Here is a 17,648-nt window from a genome sequence, read left to right on the forward strand (position 1 = left end):
AGCCGACAAATTCTCTCAAGAACGTTCGAAGTCGCAGATGAAGCCCGACCAGTTGCGGAAGTGACTGAGACAACAATCAAAAGACTCTACACTGCGGTATTCGACGCACTGGTAAAGCGATGGGACAAGTGTATCAATGTTGGTGGAGGATATATCAAGAAATGTTTCTTTTTTTCAGGTTTGAATATCATATGTTTTACTATTTACGTCCATTTGTGACCTATATACTGATCTTCCCTCGTATTTACAGAGTCCATTACTTAACCTACGGAGATAACATTGGTAGCGGCAGTAATGATGACCTCCTGAACATCGCAATTTTCATCTCCATAAAGCCTCTATTCGACTCTATGAACGAATCGAACCGTTAAATAAAACAAGCAGTCTATTAGCTGCTTGAACTGTGTAGGTCCTGTGGTCATAATACCTGTCTGCATGTCAGGGGGCTTATGAATAATGTAAAAGTTCTCGCGCGTTCTGTTCTGTTGTTGTATTATCTCGGGAACTAACACTTACTGGAAGAGTCTATTGAAGATATTGTCACGTGTATGTGTGTGACTACAGACGGGGTTATTATTGGTGAATGGGATTTAGTGACTACTTATGCACACGACAAGGAACTACAAGCAATTACAGCGCCAATGCTAATCTCCACAATTCATAAATTACCACAGCATCCGCTAAGTCTTTTAGAGCTTGCTGTGTCTTCACCAGCCATTCCCTGGTAACAGCTTCTAACAGTGGATATTCCTCAGCTTCACGCTCTCAGGTCCTCTCTTCACAGCCTCTCGTAAAGAAGTGACTTGAACTGATTTTGTCCCCTGCCTACATCACTTCGGCACGGACAACATAAGAAACACAGGTCTTCTATTATTGCGTCCAACTGTTGCATTATTGAGAATCTGATGCCTAGCAACGGGAACATATTTACCATACATTTGCTCAGAAACGGTCGCTGTTCAGAGTCACCGCTTAGCGTCTACACGTTGCAATATAAAGCTTGCGATGGATATTTAAAAAATTTCTGACAATCTACGCTGGAGATGAGCGCTGAAGTCATATATTTCGATACTGCAGTGCGGTTTAAATCAAAATTAGAATGTGTCTGCAGGCTTGGACAGTGAAGAATAAGCTCCTCTGTTCTGAAGTTGCTATATGAGGACAGATAAACGGAGAGTCAGAGAGACAAATGGGCAGAGGGGAAGACGGAAGGAAGAAGGGTTGAACACACAGACAGATGAAATATATGTCGAAGACAATTCTTGTTTCTGAACATGCCAGAAACTTGTAAAATAAAATATATAAGGAATGCCGTCATCTAGGATATGTCGCCGTGTAAATTTTGTGTAAATTGACGTTTCGGTAGAAGGTATCGCCCCGATCTTCAGTGTAGAAATATCCGGTAGTAAGGAAACAGCAAACTGCAGCCACCTGCTCACGCTTGTTCCTCGGTCGTGGATTTTTCTACCCTGAAGATGGAGGCGACACGTTCTCCGAAACGTCGGTTCACACAAGATCTATACGGCGCCACATCACAGAATACGGTATTCTTCATAGTCACCGCTGTGAAAATTTCACATCTTACATAAAATATAAAAAACCGAATTTTATCTGCTCTTTTATAAATTGGTCTCTAACATTTAGGGGCAAACAAAGATTAAGAATGCCGAGGAGGACACTTTGGCCTCACTGCGTGAAAGTAGGAGTATCCTGGAGTAAGGCACACTCGCGAAGCTCTTCACTAAACATTATTAGGATGATAAAATCAAAATTATGGTAAGGGGGGGAGGTAGCTCACATGAGATAAAAAATCGTGCAGAACAATAATTCGACTACATAAAAAGAAGAAGCCACTCAGAAGACCTCGCCATAGATTGAAAAATAATATTAAAATGGATCTTAAATGAGTAGGTTATAATTCAGAGTACTAGGTGGGTTTTGTGAACATGGAAAATAAATATTCGTGTTTCCTAAAAGCGTGAAATAACTTGATTAATTTAGTGACCTTCTTCTTCTTCTTCTTCTTCTTCTTCTTCTTCTGTTCCTGATGCCCCAATTTGGGGTACAGGGCATCCTTGAAATGCTTCGTTCACTTAAGTTTCTTAATATTACAGAGTCGGCAGAATTCCTTCGACGGGGGATCAGCCCGTCGCAGGGTCACTACCTAACACTAACACAGAATAATCACGGACATCCATGCCTTGAGTGGGATTCGCACCGACGATCTTACTTTTCTAGCGAGCGAAGACTCTTCATGCCTTAAACCGCGCGGCCACTGTGATCAGCTGAGTGACCATCAGCTTTTCAAAAGGCGTCTGATCCTTCGTGGTTCTGCTTGGGATATCGCTTATTCTCACTGAGATTCTTGGTGGCTTTCTTATATCCCCCCAAGAAAACTCCATTTCCTTCGAAATCCTTTTCTGAATTCATCAGTCATCCAAATGCTGGATATTTTGCAGTCCAAGATATTGACAACGATGCAAAATGACCCCAATTCGCTAATGGAGGATATGTATCACGGTTAGAATAGCATTTGCATAATTGGAACTTGCAAGTAAATACAAGTGTGAATGGAGTAGAGACAATATTAGCGGAGGATGTCGTATTATTGCTCGCCTTCCACTCTAACACCAGCCTCATAAATATTTACTTTCAGTGTAATCATAATTAATTGCTCCAACTACTTGCTCTGGGTCCCAGAGTAGGCGCAGTGTTGTGTGATTTGTTGGCAAAGTCGATCGAAGTGCATCAAATTAATTTCACTCTAACTTTCCAATTGATTCCCGATACAGAACTAAAGCAGACGAGGCTCAGAAGCTGTTCGATAAAAGCAAGAAAGAAGGGGAAAAAAGGTAAGGCTATCCCTGTTATAGGCAGTGGAAGCCAACAGGGTTGTGAGACGTCGAGACTCCCGCATTTTCTAGACAATCGGCTCACAGTTAGCGGTGAGGTCAGCCTCTCATGTCATCCGTCCTGTACTCCCAGGAAGATTACTGGTACTCATTTCTGTTAGAGGCCAGGGACATAATACGACTGGAACGATAAGATCAATTGAAAAATCCAATAACCTCGTCGGGAAACGAATCGCGACCTTCCAGCTTGTAGCATAGTGCCTCAACCAACTACGCTACCGCGTACCGCCTATGAACACAGCCGTAAGAAAGAATATCATATACTACTTTCGTAACCAATCTCCCTTGTTACCGGAATAATTTACCTCCTCTTTTACGAATGTGTTAATATCTTCTTTGTTGTCTATTGTCACGTTCTTGCAACTCTTTCCTGATCAGCCTTGCTTGGAGTGTACATGTAGGATGCAAACAATGAAGATTATTTCCAAAGAATATTAAACAAACTGGAAATATATTCATCCTTTTCATGAAAATGGGGCGGCTACATTTCCCTCTGCTTCCTACTTAATAGCTAACAGGCTATACAGAACATTTTAAACTTGTCCTGTCATTTTCCTTTTTCGTACCGCGAACCTGAACGAGAACAACCAACACATTATAAAGTTTACTCCCGAACTCTTGCCAATACATACGGGAGAAACTGGTGCTAAATTTCCACGTAATTATTCAGGTATAGCTTTCTGAAATAATTCGAATCAGCATTCAGGATCTCTGTTTCGATTTTTTATATAAGTAAAGGAAGCACGGGGTAGCGTAGTTGGTTGAGGCACTACGCTACAATTCAGAAGGTCACAGCTTAGATTCCCGATGAGGTCATTGGATTTTTCAATTGACCTAATCCTTCCAGCCGCAGTATGGCCCTAGAGTCGACTCAGCCTCTAACAGAAATGAGTACCAGGAATCTTTCCGGGGGTGTCGGCCAGCCGGCGCGTAAGGCTGACAACTTCACCGCCATCTAAGTCGATTGTCAAGAAAATATTGGAGCCTCGACGTCTCACAACCCTATGGGCCTAAACGTATTCTTACAGGGATAGCTTTACCGTTTATATGAGTAAAGACAAGTTTTGTAACTCCATTTTTATTCTATCTTAAAAGTTTCAGCTGCTGTACATTCGGAAGCAACCACTCCCCGGGGGAGTAACTGGTAAGTCTCAAAGGCCGCGCCATAGCTCAAGCGGTTAGTCGCTGGCTTCCCACCGCGGCGACCCAGGTTCGATCCCTGGTCTGATCAAGTGGGATTTGTGGTGAACAAAGTGGCGCTGGAGTAGGTTTCCTCAGAGTACTTCGGTTTCCCCTGCCAATCTTCATTCCACCAATTGCTCCACAATCACCCTCACCTATCATCTGGGGCTGGTACAAGAGGCCAGAAATGGCCGCATTTGAAGCGACTTAGTCCCACCCCACTAGCAATAAAAACTGGTAAGTCTGCCTATATACAGTAAAGTATTTATATTTATATTTACCACGAGGTTTCAGTCCATCGTTCTTTTCTTAGCGCGTTCGCAAGTTGCAAGAATGCGCCTATTCTATCAGCCATGTCCATCTGTCCGCATGTAAGAACTCGAGAAATGGTGAATGGATATTCATGAAATCTGACAATGCGAAGTTTTACTGAAATTTGTGAAGTAGTTCGGGAAGTGCAACGTTGAAATATGAGCGGTACGTCACAGCGACTCATGTGAACATGGGCTCTGCGCCCTGACAGCAGGCAGCGCCGAGTTATATACTCCTCAGATATTCTGAAATGGAGAATGCCGAGATGAACCTGTCAATATTAAGCCTCAGTTCTCCGCGGATTAACGTGGATATGCTCCACATTCACGCGAGACGTCGGGTTAATCTAGCGTGGTCACAACTGGAGGTGGGGGGGAGCTTATTTGCAGTATAATATAGAATTTATTTTTGAAAACAGTTTAAGCATTAAGCCATTCAGAACTACTACATTATACCCAGTCTCTCACGCGATTGGGAAGCGCATGGATTGTGAGGTCAGATCAATCAGCAATCCCGTCAGAGAGGGCGTCCCACATCGATAAAATCCGCAATTGTCTGACAGTAACACAAATCTGGTCTTGGGTCCCAGATGTCGCTTGGCATCAAGACTGACTGGCCGACTGACCGTCGGTCGTAACGTGACTTTTCCTCTGATTTTGACAAAGTGCTGGGTAAAAGGTGAAAGTTTAAGTTGTAAGATTTGAGGCTTTCACGGCGGTGACTATGAAGAAAGCAGTCTTCTGGGATTTGGCACCGTGGTCTGCTTTACCGTTTCTCACGGTGTTGTCGCTTGCAGATTTCTTATACTTTATCTTCTACCCTGAAGATGGGGGCGATACGTTCCTCCGAAACGTCGGTTAACACCACATATACACGGTGCCAAATCCCAGGAGACTGCTTTCTTCAAAGTTTAAGTTGTTCCTGTTCTTAACTAATTATAATGTTGTATTTTAGCGTCCTGTTGCACTGATTCTCATCCATGACATGTATGTAATGGCCATCTTGTAGTGCACTCAGTTTAACATGTCACTTCACTACATGTTTCGGCAACATTGTGCCATCTTCAGGTGCTTCAACTAATTAAGCACTACGCCATGAAAACGTAAGGGGGAATGAATGTATAGACCTATATTTTCTTGACCTCGGAACTCTTTTAAGGTGAGTTGTTAGCTTCACGTCCCGGCCCCTTTACCCCCGAGGAAAGAGCCCTCGGCACCCATTGGATACGAGGCTGAGTGGGCCCCAGTGCCGATCTGAGAGACATGGAGAAGAGAAAATTCTTTCCCCACCCGAACTCGAATTCCGACCCCTGGGTCGTCCAGCCCGTAGCCAGTCGCTATACCGATTGAGCTATCCCGGCTCTTCAAGGTGCTGGGTACGTTCTTTTAACATAAGAGGTAGAGAGAGAGAGAGATAGAAGGTTGAAGCAAACGTCATAGTGAGTAGCTTCATAATCTCTGCTCTTCACCAAACATGGTTTCAGCAATCAAATGAAGGAGAATGAAACAGGCGGGGCATATAGCGGGCAAAGGAAGAGCCAGAAATGGGCACAAAAATTTGATTGGAATGTTCTGAAACAAGAGACGCCTTGAGAAGTGTAGTCACAGGTAGGAGGATAATATTAAAATAGATATTGAAGTATATATTTGAAGGGTGTGAACACGATTCGCTTGGCTCAGAACAGGATCAAACTATTATTAGTCACCAAGGTACATACCATTTGGCTCCAATAATGAAAAATGGGAACTTTCTTGAGTGGTTTGAGCCACTCTTAACTCTTCAACAAAGGATACACTCCATGGAGATATTTTACTCATCAGTAAATGTGTTTCTGAAGCCTCAACGCAAGTTCTATCAAATAATTTTAATTCTGAATAAAGGTCTTCATCTTTTATTGCTCATAGCGGCAGAGATGTCCTGAATGCCGCTGCTCTCTGAAAATACTTTAACAGTCTCACTCAAGTTACTACGTGGCCTACCGTACGATGCCGTGAAAGAGGTCACCGAGTGATTGGGTGTCCTGACGCCTCAGCGCTAGACAGAACTTCGACAAAATTCGCATGCGCCTCGCAGCCGGCGGTGCACCGGTAGCCGTGAAGCGCAGGGCCGTGAACCGTTCAACAAAGGTAAAAACCTCCGCGTAGAAACAACTGGGCATTAAAGGATTAAGATACGTGGGAATTCCTTAAAACTTCAAGTGTTTTTATATGAACACGTGTCCACACCCTCAACACCTCTCCGTGTGGAATATGAACTCGCCCAAACCCAAGGCGCGCACACAGTGGAGAAGGCGGGAAAGAAATAGATGGATATATAGTCTAGTTTAATAATAGATTTAGTATTTAACTCAGCGTTTCGATTCTTAATTTACAAGTGCAATGCGTCTACATTATTCAGACAAACCAATATTTATATCAGTACGACTTGTGAATGGAGGTAGAATGTGGTCGAATTTTATTCGAATTTGAAAGAGTGCGATATAAAAATACATTAATAAAGTCTCACTTTATGCGCAAAGTTTGAAATAATGCGAATATTCCTTAAAAATAGGCAAGAATCACACATTTAAAAACTTATCTTGAATTGTGCGAGATATTGAGGAATGCACCCTCGCACACAATGCGAACACACTCTGTTCAACTCTACTTCAGTCGGGCCCCTAATTATTCACTCTGAGAATTCTTATGGCCTTCAGCTCTCATCTCACGTGAATGGTAGGGCAACATTTTGTAATTTTCAGTAACTTCAGTACTTTAAACTTCACAGGAAGGGGCTAAGGACTGTCTCTATCTATTGGGCCCAACTGCGTGGGCTTTTTACTCGTGGATGGAGCGGAATCCAGTCTCCGTAAACTTGTTTCAAACAAAAACAGGACAATGGATAATGTCCAAAAATTCAGTCATTGTACTAACATAATTGCCAAGAACATTCAAGTCTTACTTACTGAATTAGATAACCTTCTCAAGTCATTCGAGCCGTAGGTGGTAAATTTATCACTATTCATCCAAAATTTGTAGATCAGATCTGTAAACATTGGAGGCTTTGAAAGGGTAGAAAGAAAACATTGTTTTCTGCGTGAATAAACCATCAGATTTTTATCCGTTTTCGAATTTGTTTTGTATGGAGAGATCATATCTGTCTCGTATTGACACAGCTTGGAAGCTGGCACACAGGATGTACTGCAAAAAACAAATTCGATTCAAACAAAAACATAAAATTTTGCAAGGCGATAAACCACACGTGGAAACAATGAGGCTACATTAAATTTACGAAGCCCACAACACGCTGCAATTAATAACGTGTAAACCAATGTTATTATAGTGACTCATTAAGGGATATAATTGAGTATTCATGGTATTTCCCATCGTTCCAGTCAGTCAATGAACACAGGGCCCGATCACAGTGACCGCGCGGTCTAAGACATGAACCGTCTTCGCCCGCTCGAAAACTGGAATCGTGATTTCGAATCCAAATCAAGACTTGGATGTCTGTGTGCGTTTTTTTCTGTGTCTGTGTTGTCCTGTGTGTAGGTAGAGGCCTTGCGACGGGCTGATCCCCCGTGCAAGGAGTCTTACTTACAGTATACTGGATTAAGGAACATGAAAAACGGCCAAGGTCCTAAGGCCTGTACAGCCATATGTAGAGAGAGAGAGAGAGAGAGAGAGAGAGACCAGAGTAGAGTGGGTGTCATCATATGTGTTAGAGACAAGCATTACTTGGGAAAGTTTTTACAACCGAGATGCATGGATAGGGCAGGAATGTTAACTACACCTTTTAAGATGTGGCAGCGCCGAAAGTTAAGAATGTTCCGATGTTTCGGCTTGCGTTGCACTTGTCAAGTGCCCGAAAGCCACAGTTACGCACTGGATAAACGCTAAAGGCTCGAAATATACAGTAAAATGATTTTAATTCTAATGCTGTATTTTAGCGTCCTGTTGCACTGATTTTCATCCATTATTTGTATAGAGTGGCCGTCTTGTAGTGCACTCAGTTTCACCTGTTACTTCACGACATGTTTCGGCAACATAGTGCCATCATCAGGTGCCCTAATTACGCTAATCTGTTGCAATGCTTGCCTTTATATGTCTTTATAAAATCATTTAAAAAGTATTTAAAAAGTGCGTAATTGTCAACTATAATAAATTTACACTCACTAAAACTTGTTAAGATTATTCATCTTATGTGTCTTAATTAAAACTTGCGTGTGGTTCTTCCACTATGGGGTCGTTTTTCTTATATTCTGTGTAAACCATGTATTGTGATGTGTGTTCCCTTTTTAGTCGCAAGTTTGTAAGGGAACCGGTTCTCACGGTCTCTTCGCTTGCAGATTTCTTATATTTTTTCTTCTACTCTGAAGATGGAGGCGATACGTTCCTCCGAAACGTCGGTTAACACCACATATACACGGTGCCAAATCCCAGAAGACTGCTTTCTTCAACGTTTTATTTCCTTATACCCATTTGTGACCAATTTCCTCAGTCTCCCCCGTAATATGTTGCCTCGATTTCAATATCACATAATTTTATATTGCAAAAGAAATGTTACGGCGTGTTTGTAACAATAAGGTCTATAGCCTGTTGTTATTAATTTGGAATATGAGACATACAGACCCGCTGTTGTTTTATTGATACTTCAAAATTCATAACAACGCGGTCAAGTAAGTAGCAGTCCTGCTTCATAGTCGTGGCAGTTAAAAGTGAATTCTAATGTTGGCCTTCCAGACTGGAGATCCCGATTAAAATTATCTTGGTATTCCGCAGTATCTCCGGACAAATCCCTGGGTATTATTTCGAATTAGAGCATAGTCAATCGTTTCCTTGCGAGTCCTCTGCAATCCATTATTCACTTATCATCATATCGGTCGACATCGCTCAGTTCTGAGCTGCTGATGGCTTAGTTAAGTGTAACATGAATAAAACTAAGCGTGCGGGGATTACGCCCTGCTGAACTTGAAGCAGCTTAATGCGTCATCACAGTTTCCAATACCCACGATAAGTTTGTTGTGCTGTATAACTGCACAATCGCTCTAAACCGAAGTCCAGGGTCGGGGAACGTCTAATAGCAGTGAAATCTTGCAGCTCGAATCAGATTACGTCATTTTATTCCAAGCGGCACTCATAAAAGTCGTTGAGTTGTTGCGTTTGTTTTAATGCAACTGACGAACTCCTGTAGATGTTGTCGCATCGAAAATAAAACCTGGGCTCTAACGAGAGGCTGTAACCATGCTCACTGTATACCAGCTACAGACTTGCACCACAGGAGTTTGCTCTTGATACTGAAAGGGGTTGTTGTTTAAACTCACGGAAGCAGGGTTTTAATTGGTTCATTTAGGGCCATGTTCATCTCATTTCGAAGCCAGTATTTTGAACAACAACGGCGGGTCGATGTATCATATGACATTCTCGGAAGTGTGTCTTGCTAAGATGATGATAAATCATTGCAAGCCTCTGATAATCCGGCATGATCACCACTACATCCTTTCCCGAGTTAATTCAATTTCAGGCTCTATATCCTACCCAGTAGTTTGTATACGCATTGTCACATGTATGTGTGTGACTAATAGACGGGGTGTGGATTGGATATTTCATTTGTTGACCACTTACTCACACAACTCTGAACTACAAGAAATTACAGCGCCACCGGTAATCTCCACAATTCACAAATCACCAAAGTACCCGCTAAGCCTTCTTCCAGCCTGCTGTGACTTCACCAGTCATTCCCTGGCAACGGCTTGTAACAGTGGAGATCCTTACGTTCACGCGCTCAAGTCCTTTCTTATCAGTCTTTCGTGCGGAACTCAATTAGCTCCAAGGCTGGCGGTCACACCAGCCTCCTAGTATTTTGTGTTCACAGCCAGACTATCGATTAACAACTCAACTGCTGACAACTAACATGACGGTTATAACATATCGGAACGGACTACATAGAAAACTCCTTTTCCATTGTTACAACCCAATTCTTACATTATTAATTTCCGCGGGAACATGTTTACCAAGCTGCTGCCTCGAAACGGGTCTGATATATCCGCCTCCCTCTCTCTCGCGCGGTCATTGCACGGCAACAGCTCTTTCTCCGGCTCCACAGTTCCTACCTTGAGCAAATATGCTATAAAATGTAGGGCAAACTCCAGTTCCGTGACATAAAATACACGTACTTCATGGTACGACTCTCAGAATTGTGTCACGAAAGAAGATGTCTTCCACAGTTCGTTTCAAGAACTCTACATACACGTAGATGGCTCCATGCTGGGTCATTTAAATTGTTTTATCACAGAAACTGGGTACATTCCCCATACACCAGATTATTGAAGAGAGAAAGTAGGGGTCTCCAAATTGTTCCGTTAACCACCATAAATATTCTCTGATTTAATTACGGTACTTCCCGGTATACAGGACGCGGAATTCTTCCCTAAAAACGGCAGCGCGTCCTGTATATGGAAATACTAATAACATTACGTAAATATTACAATTCGAATGCCTGTATTCCATTTCATTTAGTTCATTAGGCACAGAATTGTTTGTTTCACTCATACGATAACTTTATTCCTACTTCAAATAAGTTTACATGTTTCGGCATCGGATATATAGCAACATCAGAATGTACTGTCACGATTTAGAGGTGTTACTATAGACGGGGTTTGGGCTGATGAATTGATTTATTTACCAGCTATACACATCACTCGGAACTACAAGCTATTACAGCGCTATCTCTTATCTCCACAGCACCAGCTAAGCCTATTTTTGCTGTCGTCAGCCGTTTCCTAGCAACGGCTACTAACAGTTGAGATTCTTCAGCTTTACGCGCTCAGGTTCTATCTTCATAGCCTCCCGTGCAGAGCTCGTTGTCAACTGTTAACTTAACAACAGCGTCATCTCTTCTCAGCTTCCCTTGCTGAGCTCAATTGAACCGGCTGGCCCATTTCTCTTCTTTATAACCCCTCGGCGCGGACCGCGTAGACAACAACCCGTATCCCCCGTTGCATGCGTAACCATTGGGCGTGGAACTGTCTACCGCTCCGTTGCATATAAATGGGTTGCATAACACTGTTGTTTATTCGCCTATTGCACAGCAACAAGATGATTACATCTTAACCTCTACTAACTTTAGCTGAACTTACGGATAAGCCATCTGCACTTCTACAGTATATAGAAAGCACAAGTTTTCTATGTCAGAACCTGGTGTAAAGCTACAGAAACTTCTCGGACTTCTGTGATAATACAGTGCTCCTCGGTACCACCTGCGTCTCTCATATCCGTGACGCTTATAACCTGGCTGTGCACCCGGGATATTGGGTGTTAACACTTTGAAGATACCGCTGGGGTGAAGTTTCCTGCAGATAACGGTGGAATAATTTGTATCCAACAGGACCTGATGACATCAGACGTATGATGCCAGAACAAAAAAAACTAATTTGACTATATACATTAATTTGACTAAAGCATGCAATTCACTGTCGTCAGTACAACACAGCTGAATACATAAATTCACTGTAGTTCGTTGAGGCACTATGCTACAAGCCGGAAGTCGCGGGTTCAATTCCTGACGAATTCATTGAATTATTATTTAATTGACCTAATCTTCCCAGCTGCACTATGACCTCGAGGTCGGCTCAGCCTCTAACAGAAATGAATACCAGGAAACTTCCAGGGGGTAAAGGGCGGCCGATGCGCGAGGCTGACCTCACCCCCATCTATGAGCCGATTGTCTAGGAAACGTGGGAGCCTCGACTTCTCACAATCCTATAGGCCTCCACGGCCTGTCACAGGGATAGTTTTACCTTTTATGTTTTTTCACCAGATTTCATATTAATTATTGTTTCGTATGATTCTTGAAACATAGAGCGGTTATGGGCTTAAACACCATCAACTGACTGGCCTTTGTGATGAAGATATGCAGGGTGTTTCCGGTAAAGTGGCAGTTGAAATTCAGGCTTCAGTTGCAAAGACTGTCTTACAGCTTTCTCGCGTACCTACCATTATGTTCCTTGAAACTGTGCTTCTCATGCAGTTCTCCAGATTTAAACTCATCAGAATTAGCCTCTTGCTGTGAGGCCTATCATCTTATCTCTCCAACTTATGCAACTCAATACTAATCCGGAACACCAACATTCCCCGGCCCCTTATCGTAGGCCTTAAACTTACTGCTTATCAAGCCATTGTCATCACTTTCACACTCGGATTAACTTTTTCTGAAGGACATGAGCACGAAGCCTGGGAGCCCATTTTTTTTATGCTAGTGGGGTGGGACTAAGTCCCTTGTACTGCGGCCACTTCTGGCCTATTGTACCAGCCCCAGATGATAGGTGAGGGTGATTGTGGAGCAATTGGTGGAATGAAGATTGGCAGGGGAAACCGAAGTACGAGGAGAAATCCTTCCCCAGCGCCACTTTGTCCATCATAAATCTCACTTGACCAGACCCAGGATCGAACCCGGGCCGCCGCGGTGGGAAACAAGCTACTAAGCGCTTGAGCTATGGCGCGGCCAGGGAACCCCTTAACAGGGCTGTAGTGTATCTTCCCCTGAAATCAAGTGTCCGCTACTACCCTCATGATGATTCCATGACCAATTTTTTATTGCTCCTCCTTACTTCAGGCTTCGAAGTGTTGGTACACCCTCTTGTACACACGGATGGGGGATGCATACTGTGACGTCATAATATAAAGCATACCTTGCATGAATTCGCTCATATGGTTTTGTGTCGCCATGCTGTCCAACGTGTGTGCATCTGATAGAAGTTTCTGCAGTAAACGAAGACGGACCGACATGGCAGATATCTCTAGGGAGTAGACTGAGCGTTGCGCAGTTTAGACATAAACTTTCCGTTCTTAGGAACGTTTCCACTGCCAGTTATCCTAGCATTATCACGGAAATAAAAAATTAGAGGGCAGTAACGGTGGATATACGGAGAGGTTCTTAACTTTCTTGACTGGTTCACGGTTCCGCGCTTCGCGGCGACCGGAGCACCGCCAGCTGCGAGGTGCATATAAAACAAAAACAAACTCCGTCGCTTTAGTCCGCAAGCAAACTATACCGACCGAGCGACCGCAGCTTGTCGGCGAAGTTAGTGCCAACTTTGGTGGATTGAGGGTGTCGCGTTGTCAGCGCAACGAATCCCCATGGCCGTTAATTTCGGTTTTCTAGACCGGAGCAGCTACTTTTTGCGACGTGCATGTAAGTTAGTATAACTTATGGGGGAGAAGAAATAAAGCATGCATTTCTGTTTAAAAAAATTACCTCTTGGGAAGAAGGGAATTAGGAAAATAACGGGAGTGTTCAAAATGTATCCCTAAATAAGTTTCAGAGGCTGTTATATATTCAGCCCGAAGCATTTCGCGGTTCTTAACTCTGTTGTTGGATGCGAAAACTTGGACAGTACCTCAAATTCATTGCCACTTTTACTTCCTTATACCCTTTCCAATCCGACACTCGCTATCATATTGCCATTTATGACGGAGAGTTACGAGTTATATAATCCAAGAATTGATCAGTCATTCAAGAGGTCAGAAGTTTCCTCAAAGGTTCGGAATGTTACGATCAGCCAACCTCTTAGCGAATGGTAATTTAGAGATGCGCAGTTGACACACAGCAATTTTCTACAAAATAATTCTTTCGGAAGATGCCCCGAATTAATAATTATAAGTCGCGAAGTAATTCGCTTATTATAGCATGTACATTAGTTGCTATACAACAGACGAATATACAACGACCGTTTATGTGGAATGGTTAGGTAAACACGTTTCCTCAGAAAATAATAAACACATCAACAATATCTGGTCTATCGCTAGGTAACCGCCCATAATAATGAAGGAATTGTTGAAAGCGGTAATTTATGTGGGGTCCGCCCCAAGGTTATACTCGTATAACGAGGACCCCAGAGCAACTGAGGAGAATTGAGAGAGTCCAGTTGCGCGATATTCGTCGGACAGGAAGGATCTGAGAGCGGTAAGCTGAAGAATCTCCACTACTAGAAGCCGCTGCTAGGGAACGAATGATGACATAGCAGGCTGAAAAAAGGCTTAGTGATTGCAGCAGTGATTTGCAAAGTGTGGAGATTAGCGATGGAGCTGTAATTATTTGTAGTTCCGAGTCGTGTCAATAAATACAATATCCAGTGCACACCCTTACATTGACATTATGGAAACTGGACTTGGCAACACCGTGTACTTTGCAACATCAACGCCGTGTGGCGGTGAGTATGGAGCGCCGTGTCGGCCCGTATCTCCAGGAGACGGGAAACCAATTTCAGCATCTTCTGTAAACAAATTACCTTCACCTCTACTGAGGCATGTACTCTCCAGAACTTAACTTCACTGGAAAACTGCTGCGTGACATGATTATTCAGGACTTCTGAGACAACAGTTCTGCACCTCATCTAGACACGAATAGGGGAAGTTATCGCAAAGCCGGCAGTTCCGTCCGAACATCCTCAGGATCCCTCAAATTACTCGCACTACACAAAGCCACAAAACAGTGCCCTTCATCAAGTATTATTCAGATGATCTGTGCAACTGAGTGAGGGGCGGGCTTGGAGAGACAGAACTACATACACAATTTTAGTTTGGGGGACGTGAAGGAAGCCGATCACGTGGCCGGGCGGTCTAAGACATGAACTGTCTTCGCTCGCTCGAACGCTAGGATCGTGGGTTCGAACCCCACTCAAGGCATAGATGTATGTGTGCCTTTATTGTTTGTTTTGTTTGTTTTTGTTGTTCTGTGTATAGGTAGTGGCCTTGCGACGGTCTGATCTCCCGTTTAATGAGTGCTACCATACCATATATATATGTAGGATTAAGAAACTGAAAATGCGACCAAGGTCCAACAAAATGACTGTAGAGCCATAGATAGAGATAAATAGAGAGGACTAAGGAGACCTAGGCTTAGATGGGAAAATCAAACGGAGATATAAGGTATTAATATATGCCCGACATCACGTAACAACCACATGCTCCGTTCAGAGGAAAGACTTCTCCTGGCCTCGATACAATAGTGGACCTTGTTACCATAGCAACAGAGGTCTCCTCATTTCTATATTATATGTTACTAACAAGACGCTGATCTGAATGTCAGTATCAGCTGCGACCTTATAAGTTTCTTGCCCGCATTGGATTTGAGGCTAAAGCAGCAACTTCAGAGTGCTATGTGGGATGTAATGTCAGGTAGTTCGGTAGAAGTGCACTGACGTTTCTGAGGCATGTACGGCCTCCATCTTCAGGGTGGTAGAATGGGCCAAGAAATCAGCAAGAAGCAGGCGGCAAGAAAATTGAAAATGAATGTACTGTGTTCCTACGAAACGTCGGTGGGCTTCTTTCAGATTACACTAGGTCGCATCCTAGATGTTGTCCACTTCATGTTTTCTATTTCGTAAGTACCAAGCACCACCCAAAATATTCTGTTCCTAGATTTCTCTAGGTGCCGAGATACGTAGCTTAGTCGTTATAGTGACGAGTTACGGGCTGGACGCCTGAGGTTCGATTCCCGGCAGGGACTAGAGGTTATTTTCTATTCCACAGGGTCAAGACCGTCTCTGGAGCCCACCTGGCCTCCTATCCAATGGATACAGTGGTAAAGCGGCCGGGCCATGAATCTGACCATTCTCCTCCATCTATTGACGTGGTCAAGAATGCAATAGTTATACCTCCACTCCCCCATATATCTTCGTGGCGTGATGCTAGATTCATTAAGCTCAGGGACAACTTTCCCTTTTCTCGACTTCTCTTCAATGCGGTATTGTAATTATGTGTTTTACAATCATACACACATACACCACAAGTCTACGAGGTTACTATACAGTGCTAGAAATTAAATTTACATCATCAACATCACTATAGGGGCCCATACACTTCTGAAAAATTTACACTACAATACTATATACTAAATGCATGTGCCCTACTGTAGGTTCGTGCACACAAAAGAATCTATTAAGCAAGAATAGAACTCCATGCATGCACCATGTCTACAATATATTCACGAAGCCTGCATATAACGTAGAGCATTATGACGTCATACTGTGTGACGCTGTGTGACAAAGCAGTGAGCGCTTCATGAAAAACAATTTAAACAACTGTCGTGAAAATTACCAGTGCGAAGCTATTTGGAATTATTGTTTCCATAGTAAGTAATACAGGGTATACCATTCAGAATCAACCAGAAATAAAGAGTAAGCTTATGTACTATTTTCTGAAATATTTCTACAGCGATCGGTCGCGGATCGATTCCCGATTAGGATAGTGGATCTTTTAATTGACCTAATCCTTCCAGCCGCAATATGACCCTGGAATCGACTTAGCCTCTAACAGAAATGAGTACCAGGAATATTGCTGGGGGTAAAGGGCGGTCGGCTGGAGCGTAAAGTTGACAACCTCACCGCCACATGTGATGCGATTGTCTAGAAAATATGGAAGCCTCGATGTTTCACGATCATATGAGCCTCCACGGTCTGTTACAAGAGATATTTTTACCTTTTTACCTTTCTTAATGAAAGGACGTGGTCATAGCGTATTGGTACTGTCCTCGCATATGTTTCTAAGACATCCTACTCAATTTCGCTGGGGCACGCGGTAGCGTACTTGGTTGAAGCACTATGCTACAAGCCGGATGGTCGCCGGTTGCATTCCCGATGAGGTCGTTAAGACTTCTTCAATTGACCTAATCTTTCCAGCCGCACTATGTCCCTGGGATCGACTCAGCCTCTAACAGAAATGAGTACCAAGTATCTTCCTGGGAGTAAGGCTGACAACCCCTCCGCCAGCTATGATCCTATTGTGTAGAAAATATGGGAGCCTCGACGTCTCACAACCCTATGGGCTTCACAGCCAGTTACAGGGATAGCTTCACGTTTTTACCGCTTGTCAAGGCTGTTCGGCTCCGGGACACGTTTCTTCTCATAAACACTTACTCTGTTCTGAAGTATTTTTACCAGTCGGTGTATTGTTGCCTTATGCGGTACTTCTCGGTCAGAGTACATATTGCTAGATGCTTCACTTTTTCGACGCGAAGTCGCGTGCAAGAATCAACACGCGTTTCACTAGCGCATAACTTCTGGGCAACTGACATCAGCAACCTAGCAACCAGGGTAACATTGACTGGAGTGACACGTTACAAAAATTGGAGAGTCTACCACACGGGGTTAAAGGCTTCTGATTTGACTTTAGCACCCTAAAACTTCATTTTTGTTTGGGTTGAGTCCCTATAACGTTACGATAAAAGTTAGCAATATGAGAATAGCTAACAAACCCCTTTCCA

The 17,648-nt window shown here is 43.2% G+C and overlaps 1 protein-coding gene across 1 annotated transcript in view; it reads right to left on the reverse strand.

Annotated features, from left to right (window-relative positions):
- The window catches only part of LOC111869069 (dual 3',5'-cyclic-AMP and -GMP phosphodiesterase 11A), a gene marked incomplete at its 3' end in the record, with an annotated part of 191,462 nt that overhangs the window by 45,401 nt on the left and 128,413 nt on the right, over positions 1-17,648 (reverse strand).

Source organism: Cryptotermes secundus, unplaced genomic scaffold, assembly GCF_002891405.2.
Source record: "Cryptotermes secundus unplaced genomic scaffold, Csec_1.0 scaffold378, whole genome shotgun sequence".
Taxonomy (NCBI): domain Eukaryota; kingdom Metazoa; phylum Arthropoda; class Insecta; order Blattodea; family Kalotermitidae; genus Cryptotermes; species Cryptotermes secundus.